Genomic DNA, 19561 nt, shown 5'->3' with positions numbered 1-19561 from the left:
AGAAGCCATATGTTTATTTGACTGGTGACCCAACCCTCTCATAATACTCACTTAATCCTCACAAAAATTCACAAACTATTAATGTATATTGAGCTTCATATTAAACTGAATATGTAAACCTGGTTGACAATCAGACACTTTAGAATTTTCTACCCCTTCCTTATTCACCCAAGAGAATTTTTATAGTTACCTTAAAAGCAGAATAGTGTAAGTATCTAGATATTTCCTCTCATTTTTTGAATCTAAGAGTTACTATATGAGGAAGAAGATTGTATTTTAGTCTGATCTAAGGTATAATTTACTTAATTTTTTATATGCTCTAGACAAGAGCTCTCCAATAGAAATATAATGCAAGCCACCTATGTCACTTTAAACTGCCTAGTAGACGTAGCCAAAAAAAAAAAACAAACTTTTTTTTTTAGTAGGCACCAAAGAACTAAAGAGAAACTGGTGAAATTACTTTTAATAATATAGTTTATTTAACCCAATGTATTCAAATATAGTATTTTCAACGTGGAATCAATGATAAAAATTATTGATGAGATACTTTACATTCTTTTTCTTACTAAGTCTTTGAAATTCAGTTTATATATATCTTACATATAAATACACTTACATGTATCTTACACTTATGTATTGCTCTGAAGAAGAAAAGTTCCAGAAAAGTGAAAAGGAATCAAGAAAAAAATTGGAAAACTGGTATAAGAGGGGCAGCCTTCAGTCAAACCGGACAAGCTTCCCTCACCCAGCCCCTAGCCACCCATCTCATCAAAGTCGGGCATTTCTCTTTTTTGTTTGCGCTCAGTAAATATTTAATGATTCATCCTTTCTTTCTTTCTTTTTTTTTTTTTATCAGGACAGAGTAGAACCGCTCCATAGAGTTAAAGTTATGCATTCTAACACGTGTTCTAATAATATTGGCAAAACATTTATGGTGTTTTGCTCAGTTGTATTTTGCTCACTAAACACTGTGATTATAAAGCGATTGGATAAAAGGTTTGAATGCCAAGGGCCTCAAGGTCACAGCCAATTCAAACAAAGTATTTTTGTTGCAGAGGAGTAGGTTGATCAATAAAATATTTTTGAACATAAACATATCTTCTTTTAGGGTAAGATTCTATGGTGGATGCAGAAGAGAAAAACAATTTCCAGGAAGAAAAGGTGAACCCCGTAAAATTTCTGACTGCTGAAGGAGAGTTTATTCTTGTATATTTGAAATGAATGGCTATGGGTACCAAATTGGAATGATATTTATATTCACTCAAATAGATATAAAAGAGTAGTCTAACTTTTTTTTTAAGTCAGTACTTTTGATATTCCAGAAATTACATCCTTTTGAATTTATGATGAAAAGATTTAGGTGTCAACTCAATATGTCAAGGTATACAGTGATTTTCAAAATTCTTGTAGAAGATAAAGGAGGAAAAAAAATTGATGGCCATTTACCCTACCTGCCAACCGTGATCTGGATCAAGATTCTGTCATTTCCTACTTCAATACCTTTTGCCAGGTTGTTTATCCTTCTTAAACCTCAGTTTCTTTATCCATAAAAATGTGGTGACAATATTTGTCTTCCTCAGGTTGTTGCGGGGATGAAATGTGGTACTGTAGATTGCTCACGAGTGCTGAAAATTGCTATATTTCAGTATCATACTAATAATCGTCAGAATGAGTGAAAGAAATGGTGCTCTTTATAATTGAAAATAGAAAGTTAGGTTGGGTGGGGGTTTGGTTCCAGCTGTAGTTAGACTCAGTTTACCTCAGGCTTCAAGCAATTTGAAGGTGAGTTCAGGCCTCTCTCTCTAGTAGGGAACCAACCAAACACCACAGGAAAACTAGACCTTGAACTTGTGAGACTTTGCCCCTGCTAGACTTCAAAAGCACAGACCTTGAAAATGCTAGTCTGAATATTCGCCAACACCACAATTCAAATGCATCAATTCTTCTGACTTTTTTTTCACTGTCTAGCAAAGCACGAATATAAGGGGATTGAAAAGTCCATGACTGTGCATTTTTGTTTCATCTTTCTTCCTTTGTCTCTAGTTTTCTCTGTGTCTTTTAACACAATGAAAAAGACCTTCTCCATGGAGCAATATCATTTCCTAGTTCTTGCACTCCCAACAGAGCAACATTCCAGTGCCCCATCCCAGAGTCCCTGATGGAAGAATGTGGTTGGCACAGCTTGGGCCAAGTGCCCATTCCTGGCCAATCAGCCATTGACAGGAGGCCAGGGTCTTTCAGCATAAACTTGGCTACAGTGATTCACATCTGTGGTTAGAAAGCTCTTCTCAGAGAGGAGGGATATGACATGTGCCGTTCAGATACTCCAAAAAATGATTTTAAAATAGAGCCTTCTAACCCACTTAACTCCAAACTCACACCCTCTACAAAGGGCCTTAGTGTAAAGTCTTATTTTAGCCATTCTTGCAGGCTATAATGGTATGCACCTATGAAATGTCTGGCATAAATTAGCATACATATTAAATGTCAATCTTATTTTCAAAAACCAATTTAGAGTTGTCTAACCATCTTCTTTTCAAAAACTAATTTTGAGCTAAGCAGCTATCTCCTCCGATAGCAAAAAATGCATCTTACTAATTTTATTGAATAATCAGAAAGCAATTCTCATTTATTGCCTAATGGTTAGATAATTCAACACAAGTGCTAGTCGTCTCCTCCCATGTGTGCTTGTTGAAGTTTATAAAATTTTTCACCCATTGATTTTTAATTAAGAAAAATGTTGAAGATCTATGTTAAATTATTACTATGGATATCTTATTAGAGCTTAGGGGTAAAGAATGAAGTGCAAGGGGGTGATAAAATGAATGGGGAGTGACAATCCTTCAAAGGCTCAATTTAGGTTTTGACTTTGGGAGGATCCACTTAATGATTTATTCACAAAGACGTTCACCTAGATATGGCTTTCAGCATTAGCCAATTCAATAACTCTATACACAGGAATGAGCTAGGAGGCCATGTCTTCTCAGTGAATCAATATAAATAACCCACCTGTTTATCTTCTCTCAAAGCACTTGGGCAACACTAAATCTATGGGGGCAGTAACTAGCTTAATGGTACACTCATAAACTTCCATGCAAGAAAGAAGAGGTTTATGCCTACTCATTTCAGCAGCAAAATAATGTGTTCATTCAGTCAGATCCTTCTAGGGCTGGAGAGATTCCTCCTAGAATCTGGAATGTTCCATAAATCCACACAAGGCCTCAAGTACCAAGGTCACTACAGACTTATCAGTAAAACATAGTGTTTAAAGATAATGAAACACAGGCCACATGCACGTCCGTGGAATGGAGCCCCATGGTTTAACAATTACAAGCCCAGAGAGCAATCTGCTTGATGACAATTTTCAAGATGGAGAGCTGTATAGCTCAACGATGTACTAAATATATCGAAGATATAGGATTGGTCTGTAGTCCACCAAGGCCCTCCGATTACTCACTTATGTCAGCATCGCTTGTGAATTATGTGTCTGTGTGTTCCTCATGAATATAAACCCCAATCTCTCTGGTGTAGTTATATGTGGTTAGATCATTTATGCAGTGACATTTCCCATGTGCTGAGGGAAAAAGGGAGACACCGTGCAGTGTTTAAAAACACACAAACAGTTTTCTGGCACAGAAAATTATCAAGGGCCCAGAAAAACACAACTTTCCATCCAACTCCTGCTAACATACAATATGGCAACTTAAACCCTAACAATAATTTTATTTTAGATCATATTTGCCTTCTCTGGTTCTCACTTTCCAAGTCATTTCTTGTTAATTAAAAAAAAAAATTTTTTGGTAGCCATCATCAAGATAATTTGCTAGGCAGTCTTAATTTGGAGCACCCTAGCTTATCAGTGTAGATCGTTTCAGCTTAAAATGAATTGTTTGGTTTCTGTTTTCTAGGTATTTTTAAAATATGTTGGTAATGATCTGTATCAGCAAGGTTCTCCAGAAAAACAGAACCACTAGGATACAGAAAATTACATACATACACACATTATACATATATATAGCTCTTATATATATTGTTGTTGTTGTTAGGTGCCATTGAGTAGTTTCTGACTTATAGTGACACTGTGTACAACAGAATGAAACACTGCCTGGTCCTGTGCCATTCTCACAATCCTTATTATGCTTGAGCCCATTTTTGTACCCACTGTGTTAATCCACTTCGTTGAGGGTCTTCCTCTTTTCCACTGACCCTGTACTCTGCCAAGCATGACGTCCTTCTCCAGCGACTGATCCCTCCTGATAACTTGTCCAAAGCATGTGAGATGTACTCTTGCCACTCTTGCTTCTAAGGGGCATTTTTGTTGTACTTCTTCTGAGACAGATTTGTTCATTCTTTTGGCAGTCCATGGTATATTCAATATTCTTTGCCAACACCACAATTCAAAGGCATCATTTCTTCTTTGGTCTTCTTTATTCATCCTCCAGCTTTCACACGCATATGAGGCGATTGAAAACACCATGGCTTGGGTCAGGTGCACCTTATTCAAGGTGGCATCTTTGCTTTTCAACACTATAAAGAGATCTTTTGCAGCAGATTCGCCCAATGCAATGCATCTTTTGATTCCTTGACTTCTGCTTCTATGGGTGTTTATTGTGGATCCTAGTAAAATGAAATTCTTGACAATTTCAATCTTTTCTCCATTTATCATGATGATGCTAATTGGTGCAGTTGTGAGGATTTTTGTTTTCTTTATGTTGAGGTGTAATCCGTACTGAAGGCTGTGGTCTTTGATCTTCATTAGTAAGTGCTTCAAGTCCTCTTCATTTTCAGGAAGCAAGGCTGTGTCATCTGCATAATGCGGGTTGTTAATGAGTCTTCCTCCAACCCTGTTGTCCCATTCTTCTTCCTATGTAGTCTAGATTCTTGGATTATTTGTTGAGTATACAGATTGAATAAGTATGGTGAAAGGATACAACCCTGATGCACACCTTTCCTGACTTTAAACCATGCAGTATCCCCTTGTTCTGTTTGAATGACTGCCTCTTGACCCATGTACAGATTCCTCATGAGCACAATTAAGTGTTCCAGAATTCCCATTCTCCAACATGTACTCCATAATTTGTTATGATCCACACAGTCGAATGCTTTAGCATAGTCAATAAAACACAGGTAAACATCTTTCTGGTGTTCTCTGCTTTCAGCCAAGATCTGTCTGACATCAGCAATGATATCTGTGGTTCCACGTCCTCTTCTGAATCCAAGGTGAATTTCTGCCAGTTTTCTATCGATATACTGCTGCAGCTGATTTTGAATGATCTTCAGCAAAATCTTACTTGCGTGTGATATTAATGACATTGTTCAATAATTTCTGCATTCGGTTGGATCACCACTCTTGGGAATAGGTTTCTTCCAGTCGGTTGACCGGGTAGCTGTCTTCCAGATTTCTTGGCATAGTTGAGTGAGCACTTCCAGTGCTGCATCTTTTTGTTGAAACATCTCAATTGGTATTCCGTCAATTCCTGGAGACTTGTTTTTTGCCAGTGCCTTCAGTGCAACTTGGACTTCTTTCTTTGGTACCATTAGTTCCTGATCATGTGCTACTTTCTGAAATGGTTGAACGTTGACCAATTCTTTTTGGCATAGTGACTCTGTGCATTCCTCCCATCTTCTTTTAATGCTTCCTGCATCATTCAATATTTCCCTTCGGAACCAAGTCAACAGCACCTAACAAAAACAACATGTATATATATATATGTATGTATGTATGTAGATAGATAGATTTTTTGATCGATAGATAGATAGATTTGTTTCAAGGAATTGGCTTACACAGTTATGGGTACTGGTGAGTCCAAAATTTGTAGGGTAGCCCAGCAGGCTGGAAACTCTCAGGCAGAAACTGATGTTGCAGTCTTGAGGTAGAATTTCTTTCTGAGGCCTTTTTTCTAAGGCCTGTCAACTGATTGGATGAGGTCCATTCAGGTTACTGAAGATAATGTCCATTACTTAAAGTGAACTGATTGTAGATGTTAACCACATCTATAGAATATCTTCACAGCAACACCTCAATTAGTGTTTAATGGAGTAACTGGGCACTATAATCTAGCCAAGCAGACACATAAAAAACTGACTACCATAGGTTCCTTCAGTTGTAAGTTACAAAACAGCTATTCAAACTGATTTCATAATACTGGCCAGCACTCATTAAGGGTTAGTTATATGGCAGGCACTATTTTGATGCCTTTCATGTGTGGTCTTATCCCAAGTTCACACAGCTATAATAGCAGAAGGGAGCATGAAATCAACCAGTCTGACTCCAGCAGTTGTACTTTGAACTGCTGTGCTATACTGACTTCAAGTATTTGAAAAGATAATTAATTGGATCATCAATTTTTTTTTTGGTATTTCAATAGTCAAGGGTTAGCCCTAGTTTTCAGCGTGGCTGGATCTAGGGCTTAAAGGATGTGATGAGGTGCTGGTCTCTTCCTTCACCCTCTTTGTTCATTCTCAGGAAGGTCCTCTTTAACTGGCAGTTCCAGGTTTATGTTATCTGAGCCCAATAGCCCCAGAGGGAAGACAGAAAAGAGAAACTGCCTTTCTCAAAAGTCCAAACAGAAGCCCTGGAGAGGATTCAATCAGTCATGCTAAGATTAGTCAGTGGTTGATCTTCGATTCCCTCCTTCTCTTTTCTTCATAAACTTCATTGTAACTAGCCTACTTCAAGCTCTTTGCTTTTTTTGGGAATCCGAGTCATCTTTCCATATACCTATAGAATAACCGTTCAGATTATACTTCATGTTTCAATTTCTTTGAGTTTTGACTATTTTAACACTTGATTCATTCATTCATGATTGCCTGTTATGTTCCATGAACTGTGTAAAGTGTGGAGGACATGGTAGGGACCAGGTAGACCAGGGCTCTCCCATCATGAAGCTCATTTTTTTTTTTTTCATGACCTTTGATCATGAGACTATTGAGGGTGGAGCTTGTGTTTGATTCGTCTTTGTATCTCTAGAACATGCAATGTGGCCGAAAGAAGAGAAAAGAATATGGGAGAGGGTTCCAGTCCAGTTCTGCTATGTGAACTCTAGGAAATTGCTTCACCACTTTGTATTTCAATGCCCTTCTATCTAATATGGGGTAATATTTCCTATCGATGGCGTAGGACAGGGCAGTGTTTCGTTCTGTTGTGCATAGGGTCGTTATGAGTTAGAACCTAAAACAGAAACAGGTTGTCATGGTGCCACTTCTCTGGAGGTGGAAAGGAAATAGCTTCCACAGCATTGCTGTCTTTCAAAAGTGAAAGCCTGGAATTTTAACACGAAGACTTGAAATAACATAAAGACTTTTTAACACAAAGGCTTGAAATGTTATACCAACACTATAATTTAAAGACTAAAAAGACATTAACTCTTATTTCAATAAAACAACATTTTTAACAGAAAGTGGTTGCAGCTCACATCAGTTTGGTAGGAAATCTCACTGTACATCACAATGGAAGGTCTTTCTTTAAAATAAGTTTTCCTTCATTAATGGAGTCAAGATTCATGACTCCTTTGGAGAATAGGTAACGAAGCAAGTTTTACATTTTCTCCCTCAAGCAACATAATGATTAATGGAATGTTTAACTGCATTCTCATATTACCAACCTGTTTCCGTAAGGACTCGGTGCAATCCTTTTAATATTATTTCCCACTAAATGAAGCATGCAGCCCAACATCTGGAGACTTGAATTCAAATCTAAGCTGCAATTATTTCATTGTCTCCATTTAGCCTGAATCAGCAAATTCATCAGAGGGTTGACACCAGCCTGGGAGATTTGGAACCATGGAGGCCAAGGTACCTCCAGTTAAGACCATAGGGGTAGTTTGTGTACTGACCTGGGACGAGTTAAAAAGACAAAGTTGTATGTGCTCAAGAAGACAAACACAGAGATACGCATTCCAGCCGTTTGTCGTAGCTGAAAAAGCAAAACAACCTGATTTTCCACCAACAGGGAAACTGATAACGTGTGATTTATTCAGCAGGGGACTAATCTTCAGCAGAAGGACATGAGTTCTACATTTGTAGCAAGGATCAGTCCCAACAACATAATGTTGAGCAAATCGACTTACTATTTATTTACATTTTAAAAGAACAGAAAACTGTATTATACATTGCTTCAGGATATATACATGCATGAATCTATTCTTTGCCATCAAGTCAATTCCAACTCATAGCCACTCTATACAGTCAAGTCTAAAACTATGTATAGTAATTATCTCTGGGGAAAGAAGGAGGGAAAAAGGGATGAGAAGCAGGGCTTAATGGAAATTGGTAATTTATTTTCTTTGAAAAAGAGGAAGAGAGATCTAAAGAAAATATAGAAAAATATTAACTACTATTAAATGCTGGTAGTGTATAGATGGTTGCAAAATTGTTTCTGAATGCTTAAAAGTTTGTTAATCAAAGCTTTTAAAAAGAACGGAAACTTGAGAGAGAATTCTGTGTACATTGGAAGGCTAACACACACTTCTCATTTCAGAGCTTCTGCAAAGTGGACAATTTACTCCCAGCTTAATAATAATTGCAGTCATAACATGAACGAATATTCTTTAAGTTATTGTATTTACGATAGCCATAGAAATAATTTCTGGCCCAGCAGGGATTGGAAATCACGAGTAATCACAAAGAAAAGCAGCTGGAGGCTATAAAATGTCTCATCTTTCCTTCCGGTGTTTTGATGGGAGGTCCTATCTGGTGGTGGTGGCGGTAGCTGCCACCGAGTCAATTCCAGTAGTAAAATCGTTAGATTTCAGAGTTCTGTTGGAAAATTTCCGCTTTTTCATGCTGGTTTCAGTATTCCATCTGATAAATGCATTTCTAAATTTTGTTGCGTCTTTGAAATGGCTCATACCCTCAGGTTTCTAGATCTTTTTTTCCATCTTCACTCGACCATCCCTCCTCCAGCCCCTCTATCTCTGCTTTCTATTTCTCTCTGTTTATCTTCCTAAAGTTCTGCATTGATTGTGTAGTGGTCCAGGGCTTGGGTCTGAAGTTAGTTCTCGCTTCGAATACTATCTTCGTATCAGATGTATGACTTTGGGCGATGTTATGCCTCTTGACACCCAGTTTCTTCATCTGTAAAATGGGGTAATAATAGTTCTTACACAATAGGGGAATAAATGCACCACTAATGGTTTCCAAAATGACTCTTAGGTTAGAGTCTCTAATTTTCATTTTTTTTTTTCCGAGTCTTATAATTACAACAAGGGACACTTATTTTCCCTTTATGGTGGTGATTCAAAATTTCCCTTATAAATAAAATAATAGTTATTTAAAGTGGCTCTGACCTTCATCCTGCATTGTTATCATGAGAATAATTCAAGATCGTTTTGTTTTTATTGCAAATGAGTGTATGCTTATTATAAAAAATAATTAGGAAATGTGAGCAAGCACAAAGAGGAAATAAAAACTACTTCTAATTCCACCCACAAAATGATTAGGGTTAATGTTTCAAAGTGTGCCCTTCCAATTGTTTTTCCTATCTATCTATTATGTACCTGTCAATCCACACAGATTTAAAAAATGAAAATGAGATTATATTGTATAGGTCCTACTGTTTTGTAGCTTACTTCTTTCCCTTAAGCTATTTTCATCATGCTTCTATGTCATTTAATATTCTTTTGCAACATAATTGTTAAGGTGGTGCTATTTCCTCTTATGAGTGTATATTAACTTATTTAATCAGTCTCCTATCATGGTTTTGGACTGAGGTTTTCCCAATTTTTCATTTTTATATATACTGCCACGGTGGATGATCTTATAGATAAATATTTGAGCTACATATTCATGAAGTCTTTTTTTGGGATAAAGTCTTAAATGTTAGATTCCCATAAGAATTCTGGATGTTAGGACCTTCTCTGTCGTGTTCACTACTATATCTGTCAAGTACTGCAGGACATGTAAGAACATGGTCCACTTGCTTAGCCCTTCTGTGTAAAGTTAACTTGAAAGGGTATGTGCATTTTTACAGTTTTGGGGATATATTACCAAACTGCATATTAGATAATTTTTCACATGTCAAATTAAAGGTATGAATTTTCTCCTACGTGAACTCATGCAATATACCATTAGTGATGAGGTGTGTTTTATCCCAAAGCCTTTCATGTACAATTATCCCATTACAAACCCAGAAGTAGTCTGATATGCAAGCTTCCTGATTTACCTGCGATGTCATCAAGAAGCCCTGATGGCACAGCAGTTAAGTGCTCGGCTGCCAAAGGAAAGGCTGATAGTTTGAAACCATCCAATGGCACTGTGAGAGAAAGACCTGCCCTACGGGGCAGTTCTATTCTGTCCCAAGCGGTGGCAATCGACTCCACGGCATCCAACAACAACCATGATATCGCCAATTATTTTAATTTTGTATCTTTTCCTCTGGCACAAATCCTGCCTCATACCATTTAATTAGCTCAAACTTAGAATGTAGTCACAGGATAGAGAGGCTACTCAGCAATCTGACAGTTGTTTTGATTTGAGTCATATGTATGTTTGAAAAGTAATGATTATGGGTTGTGATCCAATGAATACTTCCATGTGTTATCAGAAATATTAGTAAGAGAGGTAAGAAAATGTTCAGTAAAGAGGATGAATTCATCACCATCCATTGAAAACTATCGTTGATGATTTTCATTTTTTTCCCCAAATAGCAGATGGTTTAATTCCCTCAACCAGCTTTGGTTAAAAACATGTATTTGAGTGATAGGGAGCAGAAAATTAAGTTCCCCCGTTGTATCTATCGCACAGCAGCAAGAGGGTCTTAGCAGTGCTTCTATTTATTTCTACTAAATTATTAGATGAAAGGAAATGAAACCTAAATAGCAAAGCCCAGTTCTAACAAGTTATAAAAAAGGAAGAAAGCAGGTACAACAGTTGGTCTCTATTCACCAGGAGCAACAGAGGAAGGAGAGTCAGGAATAGGAGGAGGAAATGGAACGTGTGGCTAACTGCCTCCACGAACAACTACTTCCTTTGCCATGAGGCCAGAAGAACTGGATGGTGCCTGAAAGTTTTGATCGAAGGTTCTATAAAAGAATCCTGATCATAAGGGGGAAGGGCATTTCAAATGCTCATTTGGAGGCATATCTAATTTATGGCAAGTCCGGCAGCTATGAGACATCATTCAGCAAGTTAAAACCAACACTTTTGTATTTGAGAACCTCCATGGGTCAAGGCAGACTATGTGATCTTGCTCTGCTGAGTGTAGGAACAGAAGACACTGGAAAAATATGACTTGGAGCACATCGTAGACCAACGTACATCAGCGAAAGCAAGGAAAGTGCAGTTGTAATTTTCATGTAGTGCCATAATGGGTTAAGTAAAAAGCTAACGAGCTTGACTTGTATTTTTGAGCTGATATATTATGGTAAAGTTATCTAAAAGATGGGTGTCAGATATTTGGACGGGGGTGCATAGGTGTAGGGAGGGGGGCAGGAAGGGGTACTTGCCTGCAGGAGCAAGTCCAAAGAGGCACCAGACAAGGCCAGGAATGACATTCTGAAGAGCCACAATTATGAAAAGTACCCAACTGAGGCAGCCGAACAAGAGGGGGAAGGTGTTCCTGCTGACGTGTCACCACTATCAAAGTCTATTCATCTTGAAATTGAGGAGGGGTGCGCATCTTATAGATCGCCCCTGGATGCTCAGATTGGGGGGGGGGGATGCAACTTAGAGACTGCCCCTGGGCACTGATTATGCCTCTGAGGGGGTGCAATTCCAGTGCTTGCCGTAGGTGCTATTTTCTGTAGATATGCCTCTGCATAGAATCCAGACTTTCAGGAGGTATTGAGGCTGGATGAAACTCTGAAACTATTGCCCTGAGATAATCTTTAGACCTTAAACCTTAAACTAAAAATATCCCCTGAAGTCTTCTTTAAACCAAATGATAATTTAGCCTAGTTAGTAAAGAATGCCTGCCTTGAGCATTGTGCTCTTTTAAGAACTATCTATATGGGATCAAATTGATAACAGCAACTCAAAAGGTTAGATAGGATGCTCAGGAGGCAGTGACTTTATCTTAATGGGGAGGGACTATTTGGATAAGGAGGGTGGAAATGAAAAAATTGCACAACTTGAAGAATGTTATCAATGTCATTGCATTGTACATGTAGGAAGTGTTGAATTGATGTATGTTCTGCTGTATATATTTTCAACAAAAATAGAAATAAAATATATTTTAAAAAAGAAGAATGAAAGGAAAGAGATAAAATAGGTGGAAAGAAAGAAGCCAAGAAAAAAGGAAGAAAGGAAGGATACAAAGAAGAGATTATAAATAGTAATTCACCATTCTAAGAAAAAATATTCTGAATTGAACCTGAGTATATCACTGCTTTCTGTCTCTTAGCAGCCAAGTGCTATTAGAAGTTCTACGTGAAGAGGATATGACTTTAGATCAAGATTCCTCCAAATGAATTAATTGAATTTTAAATTAATGCCATTTTCTGAAATATTGTTAGCATCGATGGCATTGAAAAGGAGAATGAGACCAACATTTATCAAGTTCCTCTTTTATGCCAGGCTTTTCTATATCCACTTCTGTCTTAGTCATCTAGTGCTGCTATGACAGGAATACCACAAGTGGATGCCTTTAACAAAGAGAATTTATTTTCTCCCAGTAAAGTAGGCTGAAAGTCCACATTCAGTGTGTCAGCTCCAGGGGAAGGCTTTGTCTCTCTGTCGGCCTTCTCATCAATCTTCCCCTGGACTAGGAGCTTCTCTGTGCAGGTACCCCAGGTCCAAAGGACATGCTCTGCTCCTGGCACTACTTTCTCGGTGGTATGAGTTCCCCCTGTCTCTCTGCTTGCTTCTCTCTTTTATATCTCAAGAGATTGCCTCAACACACAATCCAATCTTGTAGATTGAGTCTTGCCTCACTAACACAACTGGTGGCCATCCTCCCTCATTATTACCATAGAGGCAGGATTTACAACTTGCAGGAAAAGCACACAATACCAGGAATCATGGCCCAGCCAAATTGATACACCGCTTTTTGGGGGGACATAATTCAATTCATGACAACTACCTTGTTTAATCTTTATGACCACCTGAATCTAGATGCTTATCTCCATTTTAAACAAGTAGAAAATAAACTCAGGGCGAGAAAGTATTTTGTTTAAGGTCAAGAAAAACATGAAGCCAGTTTTCAAAACAAGGTCAGGTTGATTCCAGATCTCCTGCCCTTTCTATTATGCCAGGAGGGTGGTCTTGGAACGGAGACCTGGATGGATGCCAAGGGAGCATCACCAGGGAACATGAGCAGGCTACCATGGGCGGTGTCGTTTGGGAGTGTGTGGCGAAGGAGTGTGGTAGGAGATGAAGGCAGTGATTATCCAAGGCAAGATAGTGTAAAGCCTAGCGGGCAACTGAAGGACTTTGGACTCCATTTTGAGTGAAACTGAAAACCACTGAAAGAGTTTCAGCAGAGGAGGAGTATGGTCTGACTTAGATTTTAAATGCCTGTTCTTCAGAGAATCCAATGTAGATGGTTAAGAGTGGAAGCAGAGACACTAATTAAAAGTTTATTGCAATGACCCAGAATCCAGGCAAGAGATGATGGTAGCTTAGACCAAGGTAGTAATAGTGGAAATGAAAGATGTAGTTAGATTCTGATCATAACTTGAAAATACAGTAAAGAGAATTTCTTTATGAGTTGGCTGTGAGGTGTGAGAGAATTTGAGAATAAAAGAACGGTTTTATGAAAAATAACTAAGACTCTAATTCATAGTTGCATTAAATACAGGGCAATTTCTTTGCCCCTAAGAAGTCCTGGGTCAGCGCAGGACAGTTATTATAGAAGAGGCATTGGAATCTGACCTGAGGGTTACATAAACAAAAACCAAACAAGTTGCTGTTGAGTCGATTCTGACTTATGGGAACCCCATGTGTTTCAGAGTAGAACTGCACTCTGTAGGGTTTTCAATGGCTGAGATCTTTCTTTCTTTCAATGGCTGAATATTACAAATGCCTGAGGAGACAGACTGAGGACAAACTAACCTTCTAGCCTGTTTATGTCTACAGCAACAAAAAACGATTTCTGTATATTACCTGAACATGGGAAGGTTTGGCAGGTGCTCCAAAAATCATGTTTTTCATCAATGCATTAATCGTAATGATTATACTTACATTTGCTCTTTTTCTCTAGTGACAGACTTGCAAGTCTGAGACTGTGTGTTGGGGAAGAACGTTTAGGGGCATGGATGAAGAGGGCCATCTTGGAAAAAGGTCTGTTTGCTTATGACCAAGAGCAAGGTAGCGTTTTCTTTTCTCTTTCCCAAGGCTCTCGTGTAAATTTGAGAAGGAGCACTAATTCTCATAGGTGGTGAACATTTTTTCCAGACCAAAAGTCAACACCTTTTTAAACTGTACCCTTTTGGAGGACCCTTTAACCCAGTAAAATAATTTCTTCTAAGCAAAGAATGGCTAGAGAAGATCTAGTTGATTGTTTCTATAGTACCATTTAATGGATAGGAGAATTCATTGCTTAATTTCTTTATATCCAAATAGCCACAGAATAAAATCTGTAAAGTAAGCTCTGATTTGGAAGACAAATGAAGGTCGATCTGGAAAGGCTGAGTGACTTGTTTTGTAGAAAGAGGAAGCAGACAGTACTTCTAAAGCAGAAGGGGTGATGTGGGGAAATGATTTCCCAGGAAAGTCAGAGAAAGGCTGGCAAGTAAAATGCGGGGAATTATAAAATGAGGAACTCAAAGCCAAGGTTTTACCACCTGAGTGGATAGATCCAAGTGTGAATACAGCAAAGCATCATATTGGGTGCCAAGTGCTACCAAGTAGAAGCTGAGTCGTTCTCTGGAGGTTATTGCCTGTTTGTCTGAACTCACAAATTGTTGGGAACTCTTTGTTTTGTCACTAACAAGTACCTTATTCATTGGCTATTTACCAGGAGGAAGCCAGTCTCTGCACCAACCCTTTTTTTGGTCTTTTTTGATTGCCTCAAGGATACCCAATGCCTCAGAACACCCACTAACTGAAGAAAGTTGGAGAGTGGAGCCCTGCGTATTTAGGTTGATGATGATGGGAAAGCCACCCCCTCCAACATAACATACTTGAAGGGACACACGCTCACCTGAATCAGCTTGAAAACACCCTTAAGCTATGCCAGTGGTTTATAACTTCACTACTAACTGTGTTTTGTGATGTGAATGAGAAGCAACTCTCTCAGCATCCCAAATTAACCAATGAATATGAGAGAATGACTATGTTGAACATGCCTTCCTGAGATTTGCAGAAACTAGCAAACTGAGCCACAATAAGAGACTGGTAGAGTCATCAGAGGGTCAGCGAAAAAGAAGAAGACCCTCAGTGAGATGGATTGACACAGTGGCTGCAAAAATGGGCTCAAGCATAGCAACGATTGTGAGGGTGGCACAGGACTGGACAGTGTTTTGTTCTGTTGTGCATAAGGATGCTATGAGTCTGAACCGACTCAACAGCACCTAACACAACAACAGAGTCATCAGGTCATGGAATTAAATCCAGATTTTGCTATTCTAGCTGCACTCCTAACTCCTATTCCTTTCTGAGAAGATCAATACCCTACAGTTCAGCCTTTGGCCTACGATACTTGGGAAGGTATGATGAAAAGAGAATCTTTGTGAAAGTCTAAAGAGCTAGCCAAGAATCTGGGACAATGTTACTGTTGGCTTATACATCTGTTATTTCTTCTGTAAAAATACCCCTTTGATGAAATGTAATAAACCTCCTCTTGTTTACGTGCTGGTTGTTGGAATCGCCATTTTTGCTGTTACCTAAAAATAGGTGAATAGATAAACTCACATGTCCTATGTTGTTGTTGTTGGGTGCCATCGAGTCAGTTCTGACTCATAGCAACCCCGAAGTGATAGAGTAGAACTGCCCCATAGTGTCTCCTAGGCTATGAGTCGGAATCCACTAAATGGCAATAGGCTTGGTTTGGGTTTAATCTTTATAGGAGCAGATTGCCAGGCCTTTCTCCTCTAGAGCTGCTGTTTGAGTTGCCAGCCTTTTAGTTTAGCAGCCAAATACTTAGCGGGTGTGCCATCAGGGCTCCTTACTTGTCTTATATATATGCTTGTCTTATAGAGGAGGACACGTTTCAAATATTTGCATAGGTAACTCTATAGTTAGAGAAAAAAAAGAGAGCAGGGGTCAAATGCTTGGATGATCCAGAGGGGAAGCCAGGACATGTGGAGGCTGCAAAAGAAATGCATGCCCGACCGCATTCCTGTAAGGATCTGCCTGCTACCACCTCCAAGTCTGGAGTGCTTGTGTCTGAATCACAGAGCATACATTCTAGTATATCTTAGCTGCAGCAGAATCTGGGACAGTAGGTATGTGGCATTTTCATTTTCTATAATAGGAAGGAAGCGCTGACTCATTAGATAAGCAATATTCCCATAGCAGAGGAAGTCTAAAAATGTATGACAAACTCCACTACAGTCTCTAGCTTTGAATTAGATACTCTGGTATTTACAAAAGGAGCCCTGGTGGCACAATGGTTAAGAACTCAGCTACTAACCGAGACGTCAGTGGCTCCAACTCACCACCCACTCCACGGGAGAAGGATGTGGCTTCCATAAAGACTACAGCCTTGGAAACCCTATGGGGCAGTTCTACTCTGTCCTATTGGGTTAGTATGAATCAAAATTGACCCGATGGCACACAACAACAGCAGCTATTTAGGTATATGCAACCTTGGCAGGACAAATAATACTTTTTAAGTTTTTCGAAGCACCCTGTTCTGTAAAATGGTAAGTCTCACATTGAGTCTTTGTTGTTAAATGAGATGATGAGTGTCAAGCATTTATTACAAAATTTTGCACAGAATAGGTAGTTACGTGTTACTACTATGTAATCTAAAAAAAAAAAAAATTGCCATTGAGTCGGTTCCGACTGATAGCAACCCTATAGGACAGGGTAGAACTGCCCCACAGAGTTTCCAAGGAACACTTGGTGGTTTTGAACTGGTGACCTTTTGGTTCACAGCCGTAGCACTTAACCACTATGCCACCAGGGTTTCCATATAATCCCCCCCCCCAAAAAACACCCACCCAGTTGCCACCTGGTCTATCTGACTAGTGGTGACCCCATGTGTGTGGGAGTAGAGCTGTGCACCACAGGGTTTTCAAAGGCTGATTTTTCAGAAGTAAATCAGCAGGGCTTTCTTCCAAGGCACCTCTCTGGGAGACTCAAACTTCTAACCTTTCTGTGAGCTGCCAAGAGCATGAATCATTTGTACCAGCCAGGGACTCCTGTCTATAATCTAGTAGAATCATAACTGTTATTATTGAAGGGGAAGTCATATCAGTAAGAAGGGAATGGTTGGTTTGTGGGGATAATTATTTACTTATTTTTGGATTTATTGAGTTTAAGGTACTCGGAAAAGGTGCAGTTCAAAATACACAGCAAGGAGATGGTGGCTATATGGTTCAGGTTTGCCAGGAATTTCAGGACTAGAGATAATAAATTATTTCTCCACTTTGTGGTAAGAGAAGAATGTATGGAGAAGCTTCGGTGGAATTAAACCATTCACAACATTTTCCTCTTGGTCGAAAGAACCAAATCAACAACAAAAGAGCCCCTTTACTTCCTGAATAAGATTTAGATCAAATCATAAAAGAGGAATGAAGATGATACATATTTTATGCCCTGGCCTCTCTAGTCGTGATTAATACTTTTTCATGCTGCAGGGATAAAGCAGAAACCACTGTTTTATAGGCATTTACACCGAAGGAATAAAGCTCCCAAACCTATAATAGGTCAGCTGTGTAGGTTTATGGTCAGCCTCTACTAAGTTTTCTTAGGGATTGGTTAGTTGATTAAATCTTGGATTTATTTAGGATTAGTTACTCGGGTATTTTGTAGTTATTTTATTCACAGAAAAAATCCTATATTGAATGGTGACCGAGTTTCTGGTATAAATAAGTTGCCTTAGCTTAAGGTTTCTTCGTGTGCATTTATATTGTTTATTTAGAAATAGTCTGTATTTGAGAAGTATTTTTAAAAGACTGATAGATGGTTATTTTTTTTTTAAATGCTTTAATCTTTGATGAACTGGGATTAAGAAACTCCTACAAGATTGTAACTACAAGCTCCATAGGAATGTAAAACGGTGTCTTTCATTCCCAAAGTACTGCAGGTGGTGTTGATTTAAAACCTAGGAGACATAAATGATGAACTTGAATTGGTAGGGCAATCTACTTGAATTTATGCCACTGGAAGCAACTGGCATCATGCGCTTTTTAAAGGGTGTTCATTCTGTATGTTTCTACAATCTCAAATCCCATAAGGCATAAGTTACTACTATGCTTTCAAAGTGTATATGTGTAAGTACTCATAATATGAATTTATAAACAGAAATACGTCTACCTTTGTGATGCTCTCTAACATTGACTATAATAGAAATCTATAAGCCCCTAGAAAGTTATTTAGAAATTTTTGAGCTTAGACATAGAAGCATATGAAGTATGTAAAGAGCATAAACAACCTTTAAGTTCACCTTGACCACGTATGCTGTGACAAAAGAAAACATGGCATAGTTAATCTCTAAACAACCTCCCTAATCTCTAACCTTGAAGAAAAGACACACGATTCAGCTGGCCTCTAAACCTGGAGAAGAGACATAACATACTAGTCTTTGATGTCACATTGGCCCTTGTCACGTGGTGCCAAGTTGACAAACTCGCATATAAACCTTAAATTCCTGCTCACTGACAGAGAAGGTAGAGATGGAGCTGAAACTCCATCTGCTGCCACTGACCTTGGACCCTAGCTTCAAGGGACCTCCGCTGAGCTCACGCTGAGGTTAAGCCTTCTTCCTGAGACCTCTCATTAAAGGTAAAAGCCTGAAGTCTAAAGATTTGGACTCTAACCATTAATCAAATACTGTAATTGTATATTGTTAATTCCGAATCTCTGGTTTTAAATGAATGTTGTTCATGCCTTGTCATGACTACTTCATAACAAAACTAAACGAGTTATGTATGTCAAAGCTGAGTATTTCTCTATTAATTTTCTAAGATAAAATCTTTTATGACAGGGTGGCTCCAGAAATTATTATAGAAAGGCTTGTCCATGACCATCTCCACATCCAACCTTTCTTCTATATCCTACTCATTTGGACTTCTCCTTCTTGGAATAACAGTAGACACCTTGAATGGGTCTCTTTCCAGTCTTGCCTCATCCTATCCTCCAACCCAAAACCCAAATCTGATCTTATCACTCACTGATTACATCCAGTCAGGGGCCTAATCATGGGTAGTGGTGTGTCCCAAGTTTCAAAGACATGCAAGAATTCTTTAGGTAGATACAGCATTAGCTGCCATCAATTCATATAGTGAGAAAATTATTTCCTTGAGGTATTCTCTCCACGATGTGATCAGATGGATTTAAACCTTTCTGTACCTAACCTGGAAACCTTGGTGGTGCAATGGTTAAGCACTATGGCTGCTAATGAAAAGGTCAGCAGTTCGAATCCACCAGGTGCTCCTTGGAAACTCTACAGGGCAGTTCTACTCTGTCCTATAGGGTTGCTATGAGTCGGAATTGACTCGAAGGCAATGGGTCTGGT

Source organism: Elephas maximus, chromosome 25 (genome assembly GCF_024166365.1).
Source record: "Elephas maximus indicus isolate mEleMax1 chromosome 25, mEleMax1 primary haplotype, whole genome shotgun sequence".
In the NCBI taxonomy this organism is placed as follows: Eukaryota; Metazoa; Chordata; class Mammalia; order Proboscidea; family Elephantidae; genus Elephas; species Elephas maximus.
The sequence above is the reverse complement of the archived record's forward strand: the minus strand, read 5'-3'. Positions refer to the sequence as shown.